Here is a 24338-nt window from a genome sequence, read left to right as displayed (position 1 = left end):
CCAAATGAACAGTTATCAGTTGATGTCATGCTCTGATTCAGAGTTCCCAGGCTCAAACTCGGCAAGGCCAACTCAACTCATGACTCATCTACAACTTGGTAGAAACTCGGCAATGAATTGGCAAAATGAAAAAACCCTTGAAATTATATACTTTTATAATCATATAGACATGAAATTATATGTCAAAAACTCAGCAAGGTTTTCTTAGATTGACGAACCGAACTACCTGCACTATTCGCAAAGATCCATGGAACTTTGCGAGTTCGATCCCAAGGTGCATGCTCACCACTACAAATCCCCTTTGATAATTCCAAGGCAAAGAGTTGATGACTACATTGATGAATATGCATAAATTAGATCAAAATCACTATAGCCATGCATTTTCAATTGTGTACATGCTTATACAGATATGTGGGTTGATGTTGGGAAGGGGCACAAAAAATAGAAGAAAAGAATTTAATGCTTGATATATAAAATCCAATTATCAGTATTTTACATGCAGATGCATCCATGGTATTATTAGAAAGTTTTCAACACAATTTCACATAGAACATCTATTCTTAAATTTTTCCTAGATTTGAACCTTTAGTTTTGATGTCTGTATGATGTCATATTAATAAATTGCAATCTAATAGTAAATCCCATAGTAGATTCTTCTAGCATTTTTGTTCTCTAATTCTCTATAAATGTCACTACATGAATTTGGACCACACCCAATATTGTCTAGGCTGATCAAGGTCAAAATAGCTATAGAATGGTTATTCTCACAAGATACACAGAGTAATACAACATAGATTCAATAGTACTAACAGAACATTTATTATTCGTACTAGAATACCAACGGGCGAGGAAATGTTATTTCTTTTATTGATATCCAAACATGAGTACATCATTCATAATTCAAAGTTCTTATATAATGGTCTGTTGGTTGGGAAAACCAACAGATGCATCCCCTCACTTACTAACTACCCAACCCAACAAAGCTTAACTAGTGCTAAGTACTTTATTACATACTATATTTAACCCCCCCAAAAAAAAAAGTTTTCTTCTAGATGACTACCCAACAAAACATAAAACCTAGATTTCAAGAAGAGGGTTGGGAAGGCATCCCTGTACTTGGGGCCTCGTGAAGTCACTGAAGATCTCATTCAACTGTCTTTTGTTTGGCACGAACTTTTTGTAGAACATGCAAAGCGCCCATCTTTTTTTGCCTCTATTGTTGTGATTCTATCTTCCAAAGAAGCCTTTTCTATCTTCCAAGATTCTTCTAGGGCAGCCTTTTCTACCTTCCACTTGTCTATGACAGCATCTTTTTTGATCTCCCACTCCTTAGCCAGCTGTGTTGCCAAGTCTTTTCCTTGTTGGAGTTCTAAGTAGGTCCTTCGGAATGCAACTTCCATGTCTACCAGTGTCCATATGGGAGGCGGATGCTCTTGAGCTAGAGGTATGTGTTGTGAGGTTTTCACACCATCGCCCCAAAATTTTTGGGGACACCCTTTTTGGGCAAGCTTTTGCAATTTTCGCGGGTGTTGGGAATTTTTCAGTTGCCTTACCAAAATTTAGAGTTGTCCAGAGGTTTTTGAATTAGTGATTTTACACCTTGGACGCCTTCAGGCAAAGGGATTTGGTTTGTTTTCACCTGGTGTGAAACTAGATTTTCCGAAACATGTAATTTTGTCCTTAGGCCTAGCAGGTTTCAACATCATTTTTTTTTTTTATTATTAAAATGATACCTGGCAGGATAAAATTACAAATTTTGGACTTAAATGGATTTTGAAAATTTGATTTAATTGAACAAGCTTTGACATTTCCAAAATGAATTTTAGATTTAGTGGTTTTGGAAAATCTTGAATTTTTTCGATGAAAAGAATTTCTGATAGTGAAATTGAATTTAGAGTTTGAATTATGATTGTCAAGAATAGGATTTATTTTGTTAAAAAATTGAGATTGTATTGCAAAATTGAAATTGGATTAAATTGCAAAATCTCATTAATTTGGTTGAAATTTTGCCTAGAGGATTTTAGAAATGTTGAAGGAAATGGGCAATTTGGAATTGAAAATTGATTTTTTGGCTTGCTAGATTTGATTTTAATGATATTTTAATTGCCAAAATGTTATTAAATGAAAATTTTGACATCTCCTAGACTAACCTTACTTCTATTTTGCAATTCTGAGTCAAACTGGCAATTAAAAGGGTCAATTTCGCTATGAGGCTTATAGTTATTTTCATGTTTTATTTAAAATTGGGCCATTTTGGCAGGTTTAAATTAAGTTTTTGTTTCCCTCAAGACAGGTTGGCCCAATCTGGAGGTCAACAAAAGGATACAAGAAGGGGCTTCCCCCCTCTTATTTCCTCATTCCATTTCCACTCCTCTTGTTTGGTGTTGAGCGATGTCTTCTAGCTAGGCGAATTTTTGCTTTAGTAGCGATTTTGGTTTGAGGATTTCTATTTTGGGTAGCAAATTTCTTCCTAGAGGCTGGGCGATTTCTTCCATAAGGAAAATTTGTGGGTGAAGATCTGATTTTAGGCAAGATTGGACAATTTTGGAGGTCTGATTTTGCTCCTAGGGCAGCGAATTTTTCCTTCAGCTGGGGTGATTTTGTTTGGTGGAGAGACAAGGTGCTTTGAGGTCTGATTTTTGCAAGTGTGGGCGAATTTAGATGGACAAAATTCTGATTTGGAGCAGACTTTTCTGCCCTAGGGCAGCAATTTTCATTCTAGTTGGGCGATTTTGGCAAGGAAGTCGGAATTTGGTGAAAGGGGCAGATTTTTGCAAGTAATCCATCTGCTAAGGGATCACATTTTGGAGGATTGAAATTTTTGAGATCAAATCTGAATTTGAAGAGGCCCGATTGTTGGTAGGAGGCAGATTTAAAGTAAGATTTTTGTTCATCTTTGAGGTGAAGATTGGTTTTAAAGGCGAATTTTATTCCTTGTTCTTGTTTGGTCCGTTTCCCTTATCTTCTTGCACTTCTCATTTGCCACTTCATCATCTCCATTGATAGGTTGAAGTTGGGAGACATAGGTGTAGATTTCATGATAGGACATTTGGAGAGGCAGAAATAAGAAAAACCACCCTAGGATTGAAGTTGAGAGATATAAGTGTAGCCCTTCCTAAGGTAATGAAGAGGCAGAAATAAGTGGTAGTCCCACCCCTAAACTGAAGAGGGGATTATAAGTGTAGAGATAGGATTTGGAGAGGCAAAAATAAGTTAGATTCCATTGATAGAAAGAAGTTAGGAGATTTATAAGAGTAGTCCATATCATTTAGAGCGAAGAGGCAGAAATAAGTGTTTAGGATGTTGGATGTTAGTACAAGCAAAAACCCAAAGGGAACAAATACCAAAAAAGACAAGGAAAACAGGATACCTAAGACCATCTTCTTCTTGAAAATGAGGCGAATAAGTGACACCAATATCGACACAATGAACATGATACAGTTGAAGGATAGATTGAAGGAAGGACAATCCCTCATGGCAAAGAAGATCTACAAGAGTGGAATTGTACACGTGGTGGCTTTCCCTTCTACCTTGCCTTGTTCGGAATTGGTAATGGAGTATGCATTCCGGTTTGATATTATGACCAAGTCCATCGTTTTTGATGAAGGGAAGAGAGTGTTGGCTAACATTAGTAGACAAGTGGTCGAAGAAGTATTCAATATTCCCTAGCATAAAGGCATGGCAGTGGTGATGATGGATCAAACAACCAAGTTCTTTCAGGATAATCAGGATGCCTACTTCATTCATCTAAAGCAGAATTGGTTATATGAAGGCAAGAAGGGAGTTACCAAGTCATCAAAGCTCACCAAGTCAAATTTCAAATCAGAGTATGGCGAGCTTATTGTGCTTCTCAATCGAATCATGGTCATGGCTCAAGGTATGCAATTCAAGAACTAGATGTACTATTTTATTGATGAAATTGAAAATGGAAAGAGAAAGTTTGATTGGGCTAGAATTATAAGTGAAAATTTAGAGTTGCAACTAAGGACAATACAAATTCAAAAGCAATTCTACATGGGGTCGTACCATTTCTACTAATTGCGATACTATATGAACATCCTAGACTTAAGGCCTTAGGAGTGATTGGCAATGGGTTGGGGCAATGTTTGGTGCATGAGTGTTATTCACAGCTTCATTTGTACAACACCAAAGATTATAAGATGTTTTATTACGCCTTTGCTATGAAGACGGTAAGAATATTATAAGGGGCACCTGCTAGGAGGCTCTCATCGGAAGCGAAAGCAAAACTTAAGAAGTATAGGAGTTGGTTCATCCAATTTCCGCAATTCACATATATCAAAGTAGCAGAAAGTACAGTTTGTCCTGAGAGACTTGCAAGGTACCCACCCGACAGAATATTTTTGATGGAGTTGGCCAAGCAACTTGAGCATTATGACAAGATGATGAAACTTAAAGGTGACATAGGGATTACCTTCTCATTTGGCATAGGCAATGATACTTGCCCCAATCATGTCGCCTTTGCAGTTGCGGAGGAGTTAGAACAGTATCATCTAGGATGCTATAGAGCAAGATAGGGATTCTATCCTAATGGTTTTATCAAGGCATCTCACGAAAACACATTCAAACATATTCCTACTATAGAAGATTTTTGGGCTAATGCACAAGATGACTTTCATGTGAGGAAGCTAGCTTTCTCAAGGTTGTCAATGGGCATGATGAGGGAAATCAGATGGAGAGGCCTTGATATTCCCAATCATCTAGAGGATGATGAAAATGTTCTAAGGGAAGATTATGATATAGTGGATGGAACAAAATTGGGTCTAGTGGATTGGGATGATCATCAGGATCCTTCCTTAGAAGCAGTTACAAGGACAGTTGATCTACACACTAAGTCATGGTACAATGAAAAGTTAATGCAATTACAAAGTAGGAAGGTGCACCTTACTTATGAGAGGATGAAACTGGAGAAAGAAGGTCCAACTGAGTCAGTCGAACAGAAAGGTGGGGGCAATAGCCAGCAACAAAAAGCAGTTAAGAGCAAGAAGAGAAATTTGGAGATTGAGAAAAGTACAAAACATCAGGAGCTTCCAACAAAGAGACAAAATGCAGCACCGTCAAGGGAGAGCATAATTGAGGCTAGGAGCTAAGAGGTTAATAGAAGTAGACAAAGGGTCACCGTAGAGGTGAGCTCTGATTTGGAATCAAGTGGTTACAGTAACTTATCGAATACTCTCCTCTCTCGGAGAACAAGCATGGAGATGATATGGCAGTCACTAGTGAAGAAGAGGATAGGCCAATTGATATTGAGGAAGTAAGCTAGGCGTCTAAGGTTGTTAGTAATGCTTTGCTAGTCAAACCAAATCCAAATTTGGGGAGATGCACTTCACCACTATGGTTAAGGAAAATGCTTATGCAAAGAGGCACAGTGGTGATTGTCCGAATAGTTGAAGATATTCAAGGGTAAGTGGAAAAAGAAGATAGTGAGAAATACAAACAAATTGCAAAAACGGTGGTAAAGGTAATCAAGAGCAATGATGAGGGTCATCGAAAAGTTCAGATTGCTATACCAAAGGTTAGCAAAGCAATGGATGAGATTGTAGCCCAAGAGTATGAGATAGTAGAGACTTGGGAAGAATCACGGATGACATGGAGTGTGAGGAGATCTAGGAAGGCATGGTTTCAATTAGAGAAAGGTTGAGGAAGGCAAATGAGAGGATTGTAAAGTTGGAGGCCGAAAACAAGCATTGGAGAGATTGCCAGCCTATCCAACATTCACATTAGGCAACCCTTCCGCAAGACAACAAGGGTAACATAGAAGAGATATCGGCTCAGTTGCACAAAATAAAAGATTGGATCAGTGATATAATTCAACATGGGCGAAATTTCTTGCCTTCCTTTATCTCGACATTCAAGTCATTGGTGGCTATTAAAGACAAAATCAGAACATTTGAAGGGGAGTGGAAGGATTTCCTTCCAGTCAAGGACTTAACCATTCCTAGGCTACGGGCAGTTATTGGGCTACTGGAGAGATATTTGGAGAGAACCAAGTTGGTGGATGAAGGAGGAAGGAGTACAATGGAGTCTTGGTATGTTGCCTTGACCATCAGATTGAGGATACTTGAAGAGATATGGAATGAGATTGCATAACACAGCCCAGGCATTGACACTTCCAATTCAACCATGATGAGCGATGTTGGGGTTGCACTTGATTTTGAAGATATCAAAGAGGAGAACGTCAATGAGACAAAGTTTGAATCGAGATTTGGATGAGTTGGGGAAGGTTGCCATCAAGAAGAAGCATTTGGGCAACCTTGCCTCCCTCAATGCCTTTATCGGATATGCAAAAGAATATGAGAAGGATCATGAGAAGACACTGTGAACAATGAGCAACATGATGAATTCAGCAGAGCTCAAGATGAAGCACACACCTTGCCCTCCCATGAAGGAAGTCAACGACAGGCTAGCCAAGTTCATTGCCTTGGCTAAGAAGATGAAAGAAAAGGGTAGAATTATATTAGAGGATCATTTGATGTATGCCCATGTGGCAAATTCTCCTTTCTTCTTGGGTAAGAAAGTGTCTGATTCTAATTGGCTACGATTTTGGTGCCTTCTCATTGGTTGCCACTTTTCCTTTTTTTCATTGGTCCATTGATGAGGTGGTGTCTTCCCATTGGCTAACGATGTGGCAACTCTAGTTAGGGTTTCTAGGATTTGATCTAGATCATTGATTTTGCCTCTTAATCTCTACCATTGATTGTATTTTTGGCCCCTATATAAGGCCATTTGCCCTCATTTGTAAAGGGTTGAAGAAAATTGTTGCTTATATGGTACCAAAATTGCTTCTCTTATCATTGTTGTATCTTGCATGGTGATTAAGAACACTTGGTGTTATTGAATGGTTTCTACTTCCAGTAGTTAAAGTTAAATTCCATTGAAGTTGTTAAAGTAGATTTTATTTCAAGAAAGTTGTTAAGCAAGAGTAAGAATACATGGATAGTTGTATGGTGATATTAGTGGATGTTTAATAGGGATCCATAAACTAGGCCACTAGCATCCTAGCAACTTGTTAGGAAGCCTTGCGTGGTAATCTAGTTCCCCTTGAATCATTACATCTATGGAGGTAGCATCGCTGGCAAGCTTTCATCAAATTTGATCCCCGTCCATCTACTAATATTTCCATTCATAGGAGTAAAAGTAAAGCAGCAAGTAGTTTAGTAGTTGGAGTTTTGAAGAGCAAAGTTGGAAGTGAGATAAATTGGAAAAGTAAATCGAGAAAGTCAAGTCTATATATGTTCCAAAGCTCGACTTCATCACCATCACAAAAAAAGTTTGACATCCTTGAAAGAACAACGTAAGTCCGCCTACATGATTAACCAACAAATCACATTAATATAATTGAGTTAGTATCCACAAGTGTAAGGAACGTTGGAATTTTCTCATGTTCTTCATGAGTATTTACTTTTCACAAGAGGGTTGAGTGTTTGGTATTCTATATCAAGTATTCAATTGCTATATGTTATGTAGTGGTAGAAAACTGACATCAACAGTATGGTATAGCGTTTTGTCCACTTTGCAGTTATTTCCCCCAACTATTTCTACCCTCTACTTCTATGTGGCAGTAGATGGTTCCTCCGCTACCTCCAGCTATGGTTTCCTTTTGTCCGTATTGGCACAAGCCACATTCCTATTCTATTAATTGTGTATTTTCCACCTCCCTTCATCTTTTGTCCTATCTGTGGCGTATGACAACTGTGGAAACAAGTGTGCGTATGGTTGAATGTGTGTGTACACTTCCTCCTGCCATACAGATTGTACCTTTCCCCTACGTACAAGCTTGATCTCCTACCTACGTACGTTGAACTTCGGCCTTCTCTACTTGAATTCCACTATACCCTTGTGTACGAGTTTTAGCTCCACACTAGGCTTCTTCTCCTCATACTCCACTATCCCCTCATGTACAGGCTTTGGCTCCAACCTTCCCCTTAGCTTTTTGTGCCCATACAGTGCCAAACTTTTCTCCTTCGTCACTCACTCTGGTTACTCCCATATGCCTCCTCTTCCTCCAACATACAACCCTCTCCTCCCAATGTATGGCCTCCTTTATGGGCTAGACATACAGCATCATTTCCAATTCGATGTACGGCCTTCTCCCAAGATGGACGTATGGCCTCCTTTCAATCTCAATGTATGGCCACTTGCACGTGCTTTGTCTCCTTCCATACTACTATGTTCTTTTTGTAATGTGTAACTTCCCTTGGTATGGCTACTTGGGCATAGTTGTTTCTTTTGATCTGTTGTACTTCTCTATTTATTTTAGTCCCTAAAGGATTTGCTTGCAAATGTATGACCATTTCATGCCTCCGTTATTTCTTTTTGGGTGGTTGTCCTTTATTTCACTTTTTATAACCCTCCTCTTGACTTCCTCCTTGTCATCTTTTATATTTATGAAGTAGGCAGGAGCAGGTTCCTTTCTTTCCTTATATAGTTTTAATTTAGATCCTTCAACAAGATCTTTTATTGGAGTATTCTCCAGAGTTGATAATTTTATGGCCCTATTCTCTTTTACTTTATAGCCTTCTAAGTACCTTTTTTCTAGCTCCGTGTCTTCAATCTATAACATGTTGCATTCCGACTGGAATACTTCATAGTCCCCCATCTGCCAGTGAAATAGGCCATCAAGAGAGCTAGGTTCGTCTTATGAGCACTCCCCAAGCCAAAGTACTCCTTCCTCATCTGATTCTACTCCTCCACTTTCTCCCTCCTCTGAATCGGATACCAGGTCCTCACTTACCAACTGGTTCCTTAGATCTATTGTATACTTCCTACTGTCAACTTCCATGGATAGGGTATTCCTCTTCCAATTATGGGTAGCCTTCACTGTCACTAGCCATCATCTTCCCAACAATGCATCATACACTTTGTTCTCCAGGGTGATTATCACAAAGTCCAATGGGAATTATTGTGTACCAATTACTACTTTTTGCCCCATCAAGGTTCCTATTGGCTTAATTCTGTGTTGGTTTACGCCCACCAATTGGAATGTAGGTGGCCCAAGTGTAGGTTTCCCTATCACCTTGCAAGCTTCCTTAGATAGAATGTTCACCCCGAAGCCTCCATCGACAATAGTATTGGATAGTTTACATCCCAATATTTCCATTTCCACCACTACCGGTGTCCTCCCGTTCCTATGGTGAACAGGGTGTTGGATTCTTTGCCTATTTGCACTTCCTCTTCCTTCTCTTCCTTGAAGGGTACTCCTTTGATACTTGCCCCTTGCATTATTGCTACTCGCAACTGAGGTAGATTTTCTAGTAGATCCGCAATTTTCACCAAAATGGTGGTCTCTAGTACTTGTTTCATGATGTTTGTTATTGGTTGGCTGTTTGGGGGTTTAACCATACTTGCTTCTCCTTCCTTTATCATATTATCTCTAATGTCCCTTCTAGTTTCCTGAAATCTTTCTTTTTTTGTACCTACATCCAGATATTCTAGTTTCCTGGCATGCATTCTTGTGATAGCTAATACTTTGTTCTTAGGTTCTACAATCTTGAGCATGTTCACCCCTTTTTGTCTAGGGCAATTGGCATCCTCATGGCCACCTAATCCACACCATTTACACAACATTCCTCCATTCCATCATCCTCCATTTTGATAGTCGTGCGAAAAATGTCCCCATTCATTGCACCATCTACATTGGATCATAGGTCTTCCTTTAGAGTCACACTCTGGATTTCTCTCCTGGGCGTGTTGTTATTGTTGTTATTATTGCTCTCCTTCCTGTCATTTCTATATCCTCCAGGTGAGGCTTCTGTATTTGCATTTCGTGGAGGGTAATGTGGATTGTTCTCCCTAGGTGAAGAATACTTGGATGCTCTGTACTTTTAGATCGTAAGGACAGTCTTTGATTGCATGTCTCAACACCTAACAAATCTCAAAGAATGCTTTTCGCGGGCATGTCCCTTTTGTATGGCCCTCCTTTTCACAGTCTATGCACCATAGTTCCCTCTCTCTTTTCTCTTTCTTACTTCCTATTACCTCCTTCATTAATCGCACCATATCCTTCCTCAAAGCTTGGATGGTCTTGGATTCATCCCCGCTTTCTTCTGAGCTTTCACTCCCGCTTCCATGCCTCTTAGCCTTGGAGGTTTTAATCTCACTTTCTATATCCATTGCACATGTGCGTGCGTCCACAAAGGTTGATGTTGGAGCTATTTTCATCTTTTTCCTTAGGGACGATATCAAGCCTTCAATAAAACACCTTTTCTGTAGTCCATCTGCAAGCTTGTTGTCAAGCTTTCCTATCAATTCTTTCAGCCTCCTATTATATGCTTTGACCGATTCATTTTTCCCTTGCCATATATTATAGATCTCTATCACTATTTCATCATCGTCTCAAAGGAGTTTGAATTCTTCTTCAAAGGTTGCATGGAGATTAGTGTATGTATTCCTCTTGCCTACCTCCAACTATGGCTATACCTCTTAATGTGGCTAGAAATGTTTTTAGTCATTCATTTGCATCATTCTCTCCATTTGCTTTCCATATGGTTATGCATGTTTTACAATGACGTTTGGGGTCCTTCGAGCCATCCCCCATGAATCTAGGGAGTTTTTGTTTGTCCATTGCCATTCTTGTACTATTTTTCCCTCCTATTAGGATGCTCCCTCCTAACAAAATGTTCCCTCCTGACGAGACGCTCCCTCCTGCTAGGACGCTCCCTCCTGACACGAATCTCCCTCCTGACAAGATGCTCCCTCCTGCCGGGCTAGATTCTTGAGTGCTTGTTCCAACAATATCTCCTTCTCCTAGGCTGGAGTTTTGTTCCTACCAATGCTCTATGCATACAGAGGTTTCAGGAATTCTACACCTGCCTTCCTTCCTGGTGTCTCAAAGATAGCCAAATTGGCTATTCCTTTTATTGTGTTCAATCAATCCTTCTTGGATTCGGAAAAAATCCCCTCATCCCCTTAGGTAACAGCGTCTTTCCTCCTATTGTTGGAGATGTAACTTCCTTAGGGTGACTTCCTCCTCAATTTCTTCCTCTAGCACTCGCCTCAAATATTTGTTTGGAATTAGGGGCATGAATTGGTTTAGTGCCTATTTATCTTCTATGAATTAACACACTCCTCCAGTTCCCCTTCTAGTGTCCTTTCGGTGAACTATTGGAGCACTTTTTGCCTTCTTCGTTCTTTTTCTATTTCCGCTCTTTCTTCCTCCACACGTACCAAGTTTCTTGCCAACAATTGAGGAATTTGTCCAAGTAGATTGTACACCGCTAGTGGTACCAAAAGTTTGTCCTGTACCATACTCTTTGAACCGCTCTCCCAGAAGCTTCCCTTTACATGTATTGGTCAACAAAAACTTCCCAGGCCATCATTAGACCGCGTGTCAACTAATCTTCTCCGGCTATTTCCTCCTCTTCACCGTCACTGTTCGTTACTTGTATACGTAGTAGGAAGGGTCTTCCCATTAATCCATCCTGCCTCACCAACGACCTCTAGGTTCATACTTAGGCAACAACACCAAAATGTAGAATGGTTATTCTCACAAGATACACAAAGTAATACAACAAAGATTCAATAGTACTAACACAACATTTATTATTCATACTAGAATGCCAAATGGCGAGGAAATGTTACTTCTTCTATTGATTATCCAAACATGAGTACATCATTCATAATTCAAAGTTCTTATATAATGGTCTGTTGGTTGGGAAAACCAACGGACAGATTCCCTTGCTTCCTAACTACCCGACCCAACAAAGCTTAACTAATGCTAAGTACTTTATCATGTACTGCAATAGCATTCTCCACTAAGATTCATCATCCCCAATAAGCCAACATTGGTAGCTTTCCATTTCAATTTGTATGGATTGATCAATTCACTTTATTATTGTCGATGATTTTCAATATGAATAAAGTTTCTTGCAATGTAGATAATATTGACGAAAAGGGATTGAGAAAAATTCACGTCTTCTTAAAGAGCGTAGCTTTATATTATTAAAAATTGACTAAATAGGAATGCAGTTACAAATTAGAAATAGGCAGCTGTACCAAAACACTATAGTTATAGAAAATGGTAGTTCAACACTTTTAGGCTAAGTTGTTGGTTTGGATTCTCGTACGAATGCAAGTTTGAAATTCGGGTTCAAAATTGTTAGAAAGGTTAATCTTCCCTTGGATGTATTAATTGGGATATTCCAAGGATCCCTAAATGTAGTTTGTCCTATTGTACACATGTGGTGGACATGTCATTGTTTGTCCTTTATTCCACATGTAAGGACAACTCTTTTTTATTCCTTTATTAAGGAATTTAGTTTATCCTCCTTAAGAGGATTGTGACACTTTGCACACACCTATTATGAATGTGGCATTCATAGAAATGGGAGTTACACATGCAACTCCTTTCTCAACTCTATATAAGAGATGCTCCTCCTTCTTTCTTCTAATACTCTTATCACTTTGATGTTATTGTATTGAGCTATTTTGCTCCAGCACTCTCTCTCTCTCTTCTCTAGGCATTTGCCTTCATTCATAATACTCACAAGGGGTTTTCTTTGCTTTCCCCTTATAAATCCTTGTCTCCATTGTTGAACCATCTTGGTGTATGCTCTTGGATTTTGCTTATCTCATGGTAACATTGTTTCACACTTAACTTACTTGGATTGTTTCTCGTTCCTTGCTCAATCTTATCATTTCTTACATGGTATCAGAGCTTGGCTATCTAATCCTTGTTTTAAGTTTTGTATTGAAGGTTGCCATTCATTGGAGCATACCTTATTTGGAGACGTCATTGAGAGAAGAAGTTTGTGTTGCAATTTTCTGCTCACTCTAACATCCTTTGTGTGCAGATTTTAGTGTATCATTTTTTTATCATTGTTTACTAACCCTCTTTGGAAGGCTTGCCGCCAAAGGGTTTTCTTATAAAAATTTCAATTTTTTTTCTTGTTTTGGAAGGCGTGCCGCCAAAACAAGAAGTATTACTTCAGACCACTTATTTATTTTAAATTGTGCAATTTTTTTTTAAATATTGTATATATTTGCTCTATTTATTCTTCTTATCATTTAATTATAAAAAAAAAATATTTCCTTCAATTATATAAAGGAAATATATTTTCGGTGTACATCAGCATCCAAACTTTTATCACCTTTGCTAAATCCAGCAAAATGCTTATCACTGTGAGGAATATCTAGTCCCCCATCCAATGCCCCCTTAAGAGCTCCGAAAACTCGGTTTCCAGTAGTTGTCCTCACTGAGGCCGACTTCCAGACCATACCGAGGCAACTCGCGTGAGTAAGCAGCTGCCAGTGTAACATCTCCTACAAAGAGTTGCATATATAATCTGTGCAACAATGTCCTTGTTGCTAAATCACACAACAAATCTGTACTTGGGCGTATTGTACTAGTTTTTGTCCTGATTTATCAAACGAATTCTTGCTCTATAATCAGTCTTTCCCTCTCGCCTGCGCTTGAACTTGACCTGGTAGCTCTTGAAATAGGCCTTTGACTTCTAAGCCTTGACAAACACCATAGTTGCTGCTGTGCTTGGCTTCTCCTAGTACTCGGCTAAAGGAGTCTATTATTGGAGTCTATTTCAAGTGTCTGGCGCCCTTGTTTAAACATTCATGAAGGACGGTTCTAAATCCATGCAGTGGTCGCAGTGTAACGCTCCTGCCTGAGTTGGTGCATGTGACGCTTTTGATACATGTCACTTTTGTTATCATTTCCCCTGTAGATACGTTATCATTTCTCCTGCAGATACGTTTTTAACTTTGTTCCACGTGTTGCATCTTAAACGTTTTGGGTGCTATTTTTATCAAACAGCGTTTTACGTTATCATTAGAAGCGTTTGGAGTTTTATTACTAATTAAAAATTTCGTTTCCTTTACTTTTCAAATTATTTCTTGCATGTAATTGTTTTGCATTCAATCATTGTTTTTTATTTGGCATATCATTTTGTTATTAGTTTTTTAATCATTAGGTATCATTAATATAGGCATCCTAAATATAGAGAATTAGATTCGTTGTTTTTTTTTTAGGCTATTATCATTCTAAAAACGCTTCTGCAAGATGCTTTTTATCCTTGTACTAACGTTTTGTTGCAGAGTTATATCATTTTTTTCAGAAACTTATTCATAGTTCATTCATCACTTTTTGTTTTCATTCAAGGATAAGTCATATTATATTAAGGGGGACATTTTTTATTCATAAAAATGTCAACCTTAATTCCAGAAATAAAACTTACTTATTCTAATTATCATTCCTAGAAAACTCATATCTCATTCATTTTTCGCTTTAAACACCTCTTCGAAATAGCCACTAATCCTTCTCTTGAACCTGGTTCAGCGGCTACCCAAGACGAAAAAGATAATTGGAAAACTAAAAATGAAGAAGCTTTAGGTTTAATTGGTATTTCCATTATTCCAGATTCATGTGTTAATTGCTCACTATTCTAAAGCTCATGATGCATGCTCCATCTTGCAAACCAAGTATGACAGTGGAGATGAATACCGCAAAATACAGTTGCAGGATCAACTTGAAGATCTCAGGTATACAGATTTTAAGAGTATGGATGAATTTCTGTTAAAATTTGATTCTCTTAAAAGCCAAATTATTGCCTTAGGTGTTCAGTTAGAGGACATTCGTTTAATTCATCTTATTCTTAAAAAGTGTCTTCCTAGACAGTTTCAACAGTTTATAACTAATATTCATGCACAGCTTGCTATTCCTACTTTAACTTCTCAGTTAACTTATGTTATTTTTCAAACTTTATTAAGACAGGAAGAAGCTAAGCTAATTCAGTTTGGTACCCTTAAATCAACTGAACATGCATTTGTGTCTCGAAATTCAAATAATAATTTTCGTTCCAATAATAATAATAATAACAACAAACAATATAATACTAATTCAAATAATTCCAACAATAAATTTCATGCGAAATATAACAATAATAACAATCATCATAATAACAATCGTAATACTAATAATCAAAGGAATCATTCCAATTCCAAACCTCATTGTTCTTATTGTGGCAAAGATGGTCATATTGTCAATAACTGTTTTAAAAAGCAAAATGATAAAAAACCTATGAACAACAATAAAAATAATCAAAAATCAAATCATAAAAAAGGTAACTCTACTGGTTCTAATTATCGTCATGCTTTTACTTGTAGCTTTAATCTTTGTAGACCTTTAGAATGGATTGTTGACAGTGGTGCATCACAACATGTAACTTCTCATAAAGAAATTTTTTATTCTCTACAACCTGATATTGCTAACATTCCTATTCAGTTAGCTAATAATCAGACTTGTAAAGTTGAAGGTTTAGGTGATGTAACTATTCCTAATGGTAAATTGCATGATGTATTGTATGTACCTGATTTGAAAACTAATTTGCTTTCTGTTTCACAGTTATGTCAGGACTATAAAGTTGAATTCTATAAAGATACATGTTATGTCATAGATCCTCAAACTCAAAAAGTGATTGCTCATGCTAAAATGGATAATGACAATTTGTTTAAATTCCATGAATTTGCTAGTTCACGATATTTGTTACATACTTCTATTGATTTCAATATATGGCATGAAAGACTTGGCCATTTAAATTCGGATTATATTACTTTCATGCAAAAACACAATATGGTTGATGGCTTGCCTCACATTATTCCTTCTAAGATTGCCTGTACAGGTTGTATGAGTGGTAAGATGCATAGGGAGCCCTTTCCAAGTGGAAAATCATGGCGGGCAACTCATAAGTTGCATCTTGTCCATAGTGACCTATTGGACCCCATGGAAAATAACTCCATCCAAGGTTCTCGGTATGCACTTACCTTTGTTGATGATTTTTCTAGACGAACTTGGATCTATTTTTTGCATAGCAAGGATCAAGTTCTTGATATATTCATTGAATTTCAGTTATATGTTGAAAGGCAATCTGGTTTTAAACTTAAAATTCTCAGAACTGATAATGGAAAGGAATATGTGAATAATGCTTTTCACTCTTATTTGAAATCATGTGGAATTAAACACGAGCTTACTATTCCTTATACACCACAACAAAATGGTGTGGCGGAAAGAAAGCATCGGACCATTGTTGAAATGGCTAGAAGCATGTTGCATGCTAAGAATTTGCATTATAAATTTTGGGCTGAAGCCATGTTTTGTGCAACTTATATTCTTAATAGGACTCCTACCAAAGCTCTCAAGGATATTACTCCAGAAGAGGCTTGGTCTAGTAGGAAACCTAATTTACATCATTTGCGGATTTTTGGATCTATTGCTTATGTTCATACTCCTAAACAGAAAAGGCATAAATTAGATGCTAAGTCATCTCCTTATATGTTTGTTGGTTATGATGAAAACACTAAGGGTTATCGTGTTTATGATTCCACCTCTAACAAAGTTCAAGTTGCTAGAGATGTTTGTATTGCAGAAAATGGAGTCCATGACTATTCTACTACACATGATGCAGAATTTAGTGGCACTAATATTGTGCTGGTGGAGGACCAACCTCCTTCTCTTAACCCTACTCCTCCTCTTAACCCTTCAACTCAAGTACCACCTATTATTTCTGCTCCTACAAGTCATGATATTCAAGTAGCTACTAATGATGCTTTTATTGCTAATGATTCTTCCTCTAGTGATAATTCCATTGCAACTAAACGTAAACCTAAATGGGCTCAAAACTTAATCAATGAAGGTGATGACTACATTTCTAGATTTGGTGGAATTAAACATAGAAGGATTAATTATTGTAATTATGCTTTGATGACTACTATTATGAATTCTAACGATCCTAAGTCTTTTGATCAAGCTAACTCTCAACCTCATTGGCAAAAAGCCATGCAAGAGGAATATGATTCTTTAATTGCTAATCAAACTTTAATTGCTAATCAAACTTGGGACTTAGTCAAGTTACCTCATGGCAAGAATATAGTTTCATGTAAATGGTTATACAAAACAAAATTGAATACTAATAATGAAATTAGTAAATTTAAGGCTAGACTAGTTGCTAGAGGTTTTTCACAAATTGAAGGCTTAGACTATAATGAAACTTTTGCTCCTGTTGCTAAAATGCCTACTATCAAATTAGTTCTTGCTTTAGCATCTAAAATGAATTGGCCCATTCATCAAATGGATGTTAAAAGTGCCTTCTTAAATGGTGATTTACATGAAGAAATCTATATGGCTCAACCTCCCGGATTTGTTAAGAAAGGTAGTGAAAATATGATTTGCAAATTGAAAAAATCTATTTATGGTCTTAAACAATCACCTAGAGAATGGTATTCTAAAATTAATTCTTTCTTTATTTCTCAAGGTTTTTCTAGAAGTAAGAATGATCCTAATTTGTATATTAAACATACTAACGATGATATTATCATTGTTATTGTTTATGTAGATGATCTGATTCTCACTTCTAGTTCAGATGCTTTGATTTCTGATATCAAGTTTCAACTTAAACAGAAATTTCAGATGACTGATTTAGGTATCTTACATTACTTCTTAGGTATGCAAATTTGCCAAACTCCTAAGGGTATCTTTCTTTCTCAAAGCAAGTATGCTCATGATCTTTTAGAAAAATTTAAGATGAATGACTCTAACCATGTTTCAATTCCATGTGAATTAGGAACTAAATTAATGGCTGATATGAATACTCCTTTTGTTGATGAAACTTTGTATAGACAGTTGGTAGGAAGTTTAAATTATTTAACTCTTACTAGACCTGATATTGCTTATAGTGTTGGTTTAGTTTCTCGATTTATGTCTAAACCTCAACAAACTCATTTTAAAGTTGCTAAACGAATCTTAAGGTACATTAAAGGAACTATTAATATGGGATTATTTTATGATGAAAATTCTGAATTTATTTTACATGGCTATACTGATTCCGATCTAGGTGGAGATCCCAATGATGGGAAATCCACTTGTGGCTATTGTTTCTTTGTTGGTTCAGGTGCAATTTCTTGGAAAAGTAAAAAGGAACACTCTATTTCCCTTTGCTCAACTGAAGTTGAATACAAAGGTTGTACCAATGCAACTAAGGAAGCTTTATGGATTAGAAGACTTCTTGACGATTTGGGTCTACCTCAACAATCACCTACCCCTATACACTGTGACAATCAAAGTGCTATTGCCTTGGCAAAGAATCCAGTTTTTCATGCACAAACCAAACATATTTCACTTCAACATCACTTCATTCGAGAACAAGTTGAAGACAAGCAAATTGCTCTTCTTTATTGTAAAGGAGAAGCTCAAGTGGCTGATATTTTAACCAAACCACTTTCTAAAGAGAGATTTCAATTCCATTGTAAAAATTTTGGTTTACAACCCGTTGATGTAAACTCTCCAAGTAAAGATTAAGGGGGGGTGTTAGAAAGGTTAATCTTCCCTTGGATGTATTAATTGGGATATTCCAAGGATCCCTAAATGTAGTTTGTCCTATTGTACACATGTGGAGGACATGTCATTGTTTGTCCTTTATTCCACATGTAAGGACAACTCTTTTTTATTCCTTTATTAAGGAATTTAGTTTATCCTCCTTAAGAGGATTGTGACACTTTGCACACACCTATTATGAATGTGGCATTCATAGAAATGGGAGTTACACATGCAACTCCTTTCTCATCTCTATATAAGAGATGCTCCTCCTTATTTCTTCTAATACTCTTATCACTTTGATGTTATTATATTGAGCTATTTTGCTCCAGCACTCTCTCTCTCTCTTCTCTAGGCATTTGCCTTCATTCATAATACTCACAAGGGGTTTTCTTTGCTTTCCCCTTATAAATCCTTGTCTCCATTGTTGAACCATCTTGGTGTATGCTCTTGGATTTTGCTTATCTCATGGTAACATTGTTTCACACTTAACTTACTTGGATTGTTTCTCGTTCCTTGCTCAATCTTATCATTTCTTACAAAAATTCATCCAAAAATTTTTGGGGTTGGGTTCTTGTTCGTTTTTGGTTCTCTTACAAGATTTTTTATTTTTATTTTTTTATATATATGTAAAAATATGCTGCAACAAATAAATTCATACACCACTATGCTAATATTAAAGCAGCTTTGAAAAATACACCACTACATATATTAATGATTTACTTTGAACGACATAACAAGGTGTCAAAATACACCACCATATTAAAGTTTCAGTTCAAAAACAGCAATGTCAACATTAAGAATTAATCATTTGTGATCAAATATCATCTAAAATCATCAAACAAATCATCATCATTATGTTGCTGTAGATTAGAAGCACAAATAGTGCCACTAGCATCAGTACTGGCAGCCTCAAGATCAATCACTAATTAGTTCATGATCACCATCATCAATTGTAAGTGCATCAAAGTGGGCTTCCAACTTTGTAGACTTTGGTTCAACATCCTAATAATTTGTCTTCCCTTTTTTGTAAGTATTCTCTTTGTGTGTTGCAGGCCTCAAGTTTGAATCCACAAAGAACAAGTTATCTGCCTTCTTGGAGTTTAGTCAGATGTGTTCTATTCAATGGATTAAGGAGTATGTGCTCTAATTTCTCTGAAATTATGATGAACTACCGACTTATCAAGATTTACAATTTTGAAATTAGAGAGTTAAAGAGTCTTGAAAAAAAAATTAAAATACAAATCCAATGCTCATCAACAAGAATCTAGAAATTAGAATCTTACGATTAAAGAACTTACTTGTAATAAAACTTTGATGGCAATGGTTTGTAGGTGCTAGTACATTTGTCCATGGAAGTACCACAATTTATTAGCATCAACATTGTTCTCTTCTTCAAGAGCTTTAAGACCACAATCATCAACGAAAACTCGTGAATTCAGACCTTGATGTAGATCATGGGTGCTCGGGAAAGAGTCTTTGAAGGGCTCCTTGTACCCTTGAGTAACTTCAGGATCTCTATCTAGGGTAAGTCTAGTGATGCTCCCCCTGAGGACTGACTGGTTATAGAACCTAGGGCTTAATGCAAAGGAAAGTAGATGCAAAGGGGTAGTCACTTTGTTCCATCTCTCTACCATGATTTCCTGTAGCTCCTTGGAGAATTTTTTATCAAGATCTTCTTCTCTCTCATTTATGATATTTCTAGTATCCACAATCATGGAGTCAATGCTATCATGTACCTCACCCAAGCAAGGCATATCCATGTCAACGTATCGGATCATGCTCAATATAGGCTTAATGAAGTTCAAAAGGTGCTCAGCAAATCCAACCAAGAGTCATCTACTATTAATGCCACAACCGCAGTTGCCTTGGCGCTATTGAATTCCCTCCATATGGTCCAATTAGCACTAATTACCATTCTAGACAATGCCTCTTTAACCTTGACAAGGTTTCTCAAGACAATAGTGTTGGAGGCAAAGCAAGCCTCGACAACCTATTTTAAGATCAAAATATTATATAAATTTGAATTTAAATTTAAAAACATAGAAAATTTACTAAACTAAAGCGACCAGATTTCTAAAACATGTTTAAATTTTAAACAATTGAACTTACTTTCAATAGCTCCAATTTCTTGTTTACTAAACTAAAGTGACTAGATTTCTAAACCATGTATAAATTTTAAACAATTGAGCTTACCTTCAAGAGCTCCAATCTCGTTGCCAATAGTGGCATGTTGTGATGGTTAAGTTGTTGTGTTGTTATCCTTGCCATCCAGGTTCAAATCTCATGGGGATGAGGTCCCCCGTTTGTGGCCTCACTGGTTCATAGCTCCAGGTCAAAGCGTTGGTGGTACCGGTGGACGTGTCGCGCCAGCGCTACCGGTCACGTTAAAAAGTTTACCAGGCGCATTTTTAAAAAAAAAAAAAGAGCTCCAATCTCGAGGATTGTCTAAATATGGCTTATGTGATATGATGGTTTGTGACAAATGTTTGGATCTCATGTGCCTCTTCATACTTTTTTTAAGTCCACTCAATATTAGCGCCAATTTTTTGCAGCATTAGGTTGAGTGATTGCATAAGACAAGGTGTCCAAAAATTGTGTTTAAAGCGCTCCTCAATCAATAAACCGATAGCCCTTACAATTCTTGGCATTGTTGGTTATTACGTGAACATTCTGAGGACCAACTTGCTCAATGGCTTAAATGAGAATGTTTACAATGAATATCCACAACTTTCAGAAACATTGCACTTATTGTGGACACTGCAAAAACATTCACCAAAGGACGATTTCCCGCATCTTTTCATCCATCAGATACTATTGTCACACATGTTTTGATCCATGAATCCATGATGAGCTGTATGGAAGCCTCTACACTGATCACTTCTCTATCCAATAACCAGGGCCCTTGAAGCCCTTTGGAGCCTCATTAATTGCTCTCACCATTCTTTGCCAATACGATAAGCGAACAACACTAAATGACAATTCATTTGCATAGATGCATCTCGCTATGGCTTGTTTGGCAATGTCTCTAGCTTCATTTGGAAATGATGTTTCCAAGGGCCCCATTGCTCTCTTACTTGCAATAGATTCTTGAGGAGAATGCAAGAATGGATGGCCCTCTGTGGGTGGCTCATTGGGAGTGCTAGTTGAAGTAATTTGCATATGATGAGAATTTTCCCTCCCAACAACTTTATTTTTTTACAATGTGGTTTGGAAGAAAGGTTTTAGGTAGCACCCCATTAACTATTGTCTTCCCTGTACAAAATTTATTGCCTTTTTGAGGAATAAAGAAATGTGCTTTCACTCTACTATAAGGGCTACTAGATTCCTCTTTGCAATAGCTGTAAATCCACACAACCTCCTCCACCTAGCATCAGTTGAACAATTTTCACATATTTTGATAGTGAGGAGCATTTGTCTATTTTGAAGCGCGAGGTTTAAGTACTAGAAGCATTTCTAGCCATTCTTTGAATCTACAAACAACAAACAAACCAAAAAAATATGAGAACATTGCATTTTGTTACTTGTAACAAACAATCATAAACTTACATAATATTACAAAATGAATTCAAAATCTAAATAAAAAAGCAAATGTAGATGAAAGTTTTGTTGAAAAAACTTTTGTAAGTGCTTACTAAACAAGTAACAATAGATGCTAATAGTTATTAAACAAGAACCTTACTTTTGGAGATGAAAATGTAAGAGTTGTGTGTATGGTAGTTGGAATTGTAGACTTTAGCAAACAGTTGTTGCCTTCAACACAAACATCTCAGTCCTCTGTTATTGTTTCCTTCAATACAAACATCTACCCTGAAAGTTAAGATCAACACAAATGTCTTCGTCGCCTGTCTTTGGAAGAAATGTCATTTGCATGTACAAACAAAGATATTAGACTTTAGGCTTAATCGTTTATCCTATGTCGTGTGTGTGTTTCAAACAAAACATGAAAATGAAAAAAGGTAAAAAAAAATAATAATAAATGTTATTTGGAAGTTAATGCCATAAAGTCGTTGCCTAGTCCTCGATAAGTCATTCCAGGCTTGTATTGGCAGAAAAAAAGTTGGCCAAATTTGCACAAAAGTTTTCCAAGGTCCTGCATGACAAAATTTGGACCGACATTCTCAGTCTGATGCAGACTTTGCCTTGATTTCGAACTACACCCGATTTTTTATGCGAATCAAACTCCAACTTCCACCCTCTATGAATGAATGTGGTAACTTAGCTTTTAACTAAAGACGTCACTTCTTATAATAGTGACTCATATATCGTAATACCTCCCATTGATTAAACTAGAAATAACACCAAGACTACCCAAACTCTTGATATTTATTGCTTTGTTGCTTTTCCAAAATTTTGAAAATATGACCAAGAGTTAATTTTTTAAATTAGTAGACTGCTACTATAATGTGCAGAAAGGGAGAAATATACCTACATATGCAACTTTCAAGTACTGAGCACCTTAATAAAATTTGAAAAAAGAGCAAACTGAACATACGCTGCTGTTATTTTTTTATTCATCAATTGCTTGCCTGTCCTCCAATGATGTGCTTTTTTTGTGGAAGCTCATCCTCATTTGCACCTTCTAAAGTGAGATAATACCACTATATTGCACCATAGATGAATGTTGTGAAGGTGAAAAATGAAAGGGAATCTAAGATGAACTTTTTATATGTGGAACCCCAACAAGAATGGATACATCTTCAAGTTAAAGTTCTAGTTTACAAGTGGAGAACCGACCAAGGTTGTGTTGCCATGATTTTAGTCTCCTATATTTTTCAAACTTTTAGGAATAGGGCTGATTCAATGTGATGTCAACTCTGAATCTAGATTGCCTATAGGATGATCCTTCTTCTCACCATTCCTTTGAGCTAACCTAATGCAGGAAATCATGTGAGCAATGCATTAGTCCAACACTAGGTGATTAGGGTTTGGAGGGTTTATTATGTGTTATCCTAGTGAAGAGAAGGTCTAGATATTCTGCTAATTCATATATTCTTGTTCCTAATAATGTTGAAGGCAAAGGTCCATGTTGAGAAGTAGTTCTTCATTCTATGATCAAGTGCTCCATTAAAGGCATTCATGCAGGTAGGATAAAGAAATTACAAGCATATGTAGAGAAAATACAGTAGAGAACATTGAAGACTAAAGTTGAAGATTGATATACATATTGTGAGAATAGTTAGAAACAAGATCAGTTGAATTCAACACAGAATGGACACTCAAAAATGCAGAAATGGCAAAGGAAATAAGTCAAACGTGATATGACTCTTTTTGAAAATAAAATCGATGGTTAATATTTGATCCGCACGTATACATGACAAAGTTGAAAAGTCATTGAACAAAATAATGCATGCTATTGGCTAGTTGAAAAGTCAAATGCTTACCTGTCATATTGGGTCCCGTTTCAAATATTAAACGAAGGTTAGATGCCTTCAGCCATCCGATCAAAGATGATCTACAGAGGTCATAATGTCACTATATAAAGATGCTCGTTTGATATTTTATGTGACAAAGCGACATGAAGGCACGTGTCCAGTAGGCCATCACATTTCACGAAGCGCAGTCAAAATCTAGTCACTAATTGCCACGAAGGAAAGAAAGTCAACGTCAAATTCTCCAAGCAATGGAATGGTGCCAACTATTCGCCACAGTGTGCCTAGTTGGAAAGAGGGACCCGCACCATGAAACAAAGAGAGCTAACATCATTTTGTTATCACCGTCAGATCAGAAGGAGATCCATGGATGTCACTATCTCACTATGTGAAGTTGCTCGATCATTATCTTATGCGACATAGCGACGATTCGACACATGGAACTATGGGGCCAAATTCAATTAGTGAGCCGCAAAAGGTAAATGGGTTCCATATTGGTGTACTGCGATTGGATAGATTCTCTGACAGTGATAGAGGGGGGTCAGTTTTGCAAGAGTTGTCAGATCTTAAAAGATCAACGCTGCTCGCTATGTCACAATGGAGAGATGTGTAGAAATTAGTCTTACCGACAA

General features: G+C 37.0%; 1 protein-coding gene across 1 annotated transcript in view; it reads right to left on the bottom strand.

Annotated features, from left to right (window-relative positions):
- HCF136 (photosystem II stability/assembly factor, chloroplast (HCF136)) overlaps window positions 1-24338 on the bottom strand; it is a 220862-nt gene that overhangs the window by 53725 nt on the left and 142799 nt on the right. The window lies entirely within an intron of this gene.

The sequence above is a fragment of the Cupressus sempervirens genome, chromosome 6 (assembly GCF_028749045.1).
Source record: "Cupressus sempervirens isolate cs-2001-9-10 chromosome 6, ASM2874904v1, whole genome shotgun sequence".
NCBI classification, from domain to species: Eukaryota; Viridiplantae; Streptophyta; class Pinopsida; order Cupressales; family Cupressaceae; genus Cupressus; species Cupressus sempervirens.
The sequence above is the reverse complement of the archived record's forward strand: the minus strand, read 5'-3'. Positions and strand labels throughout refer to the sequence as shown.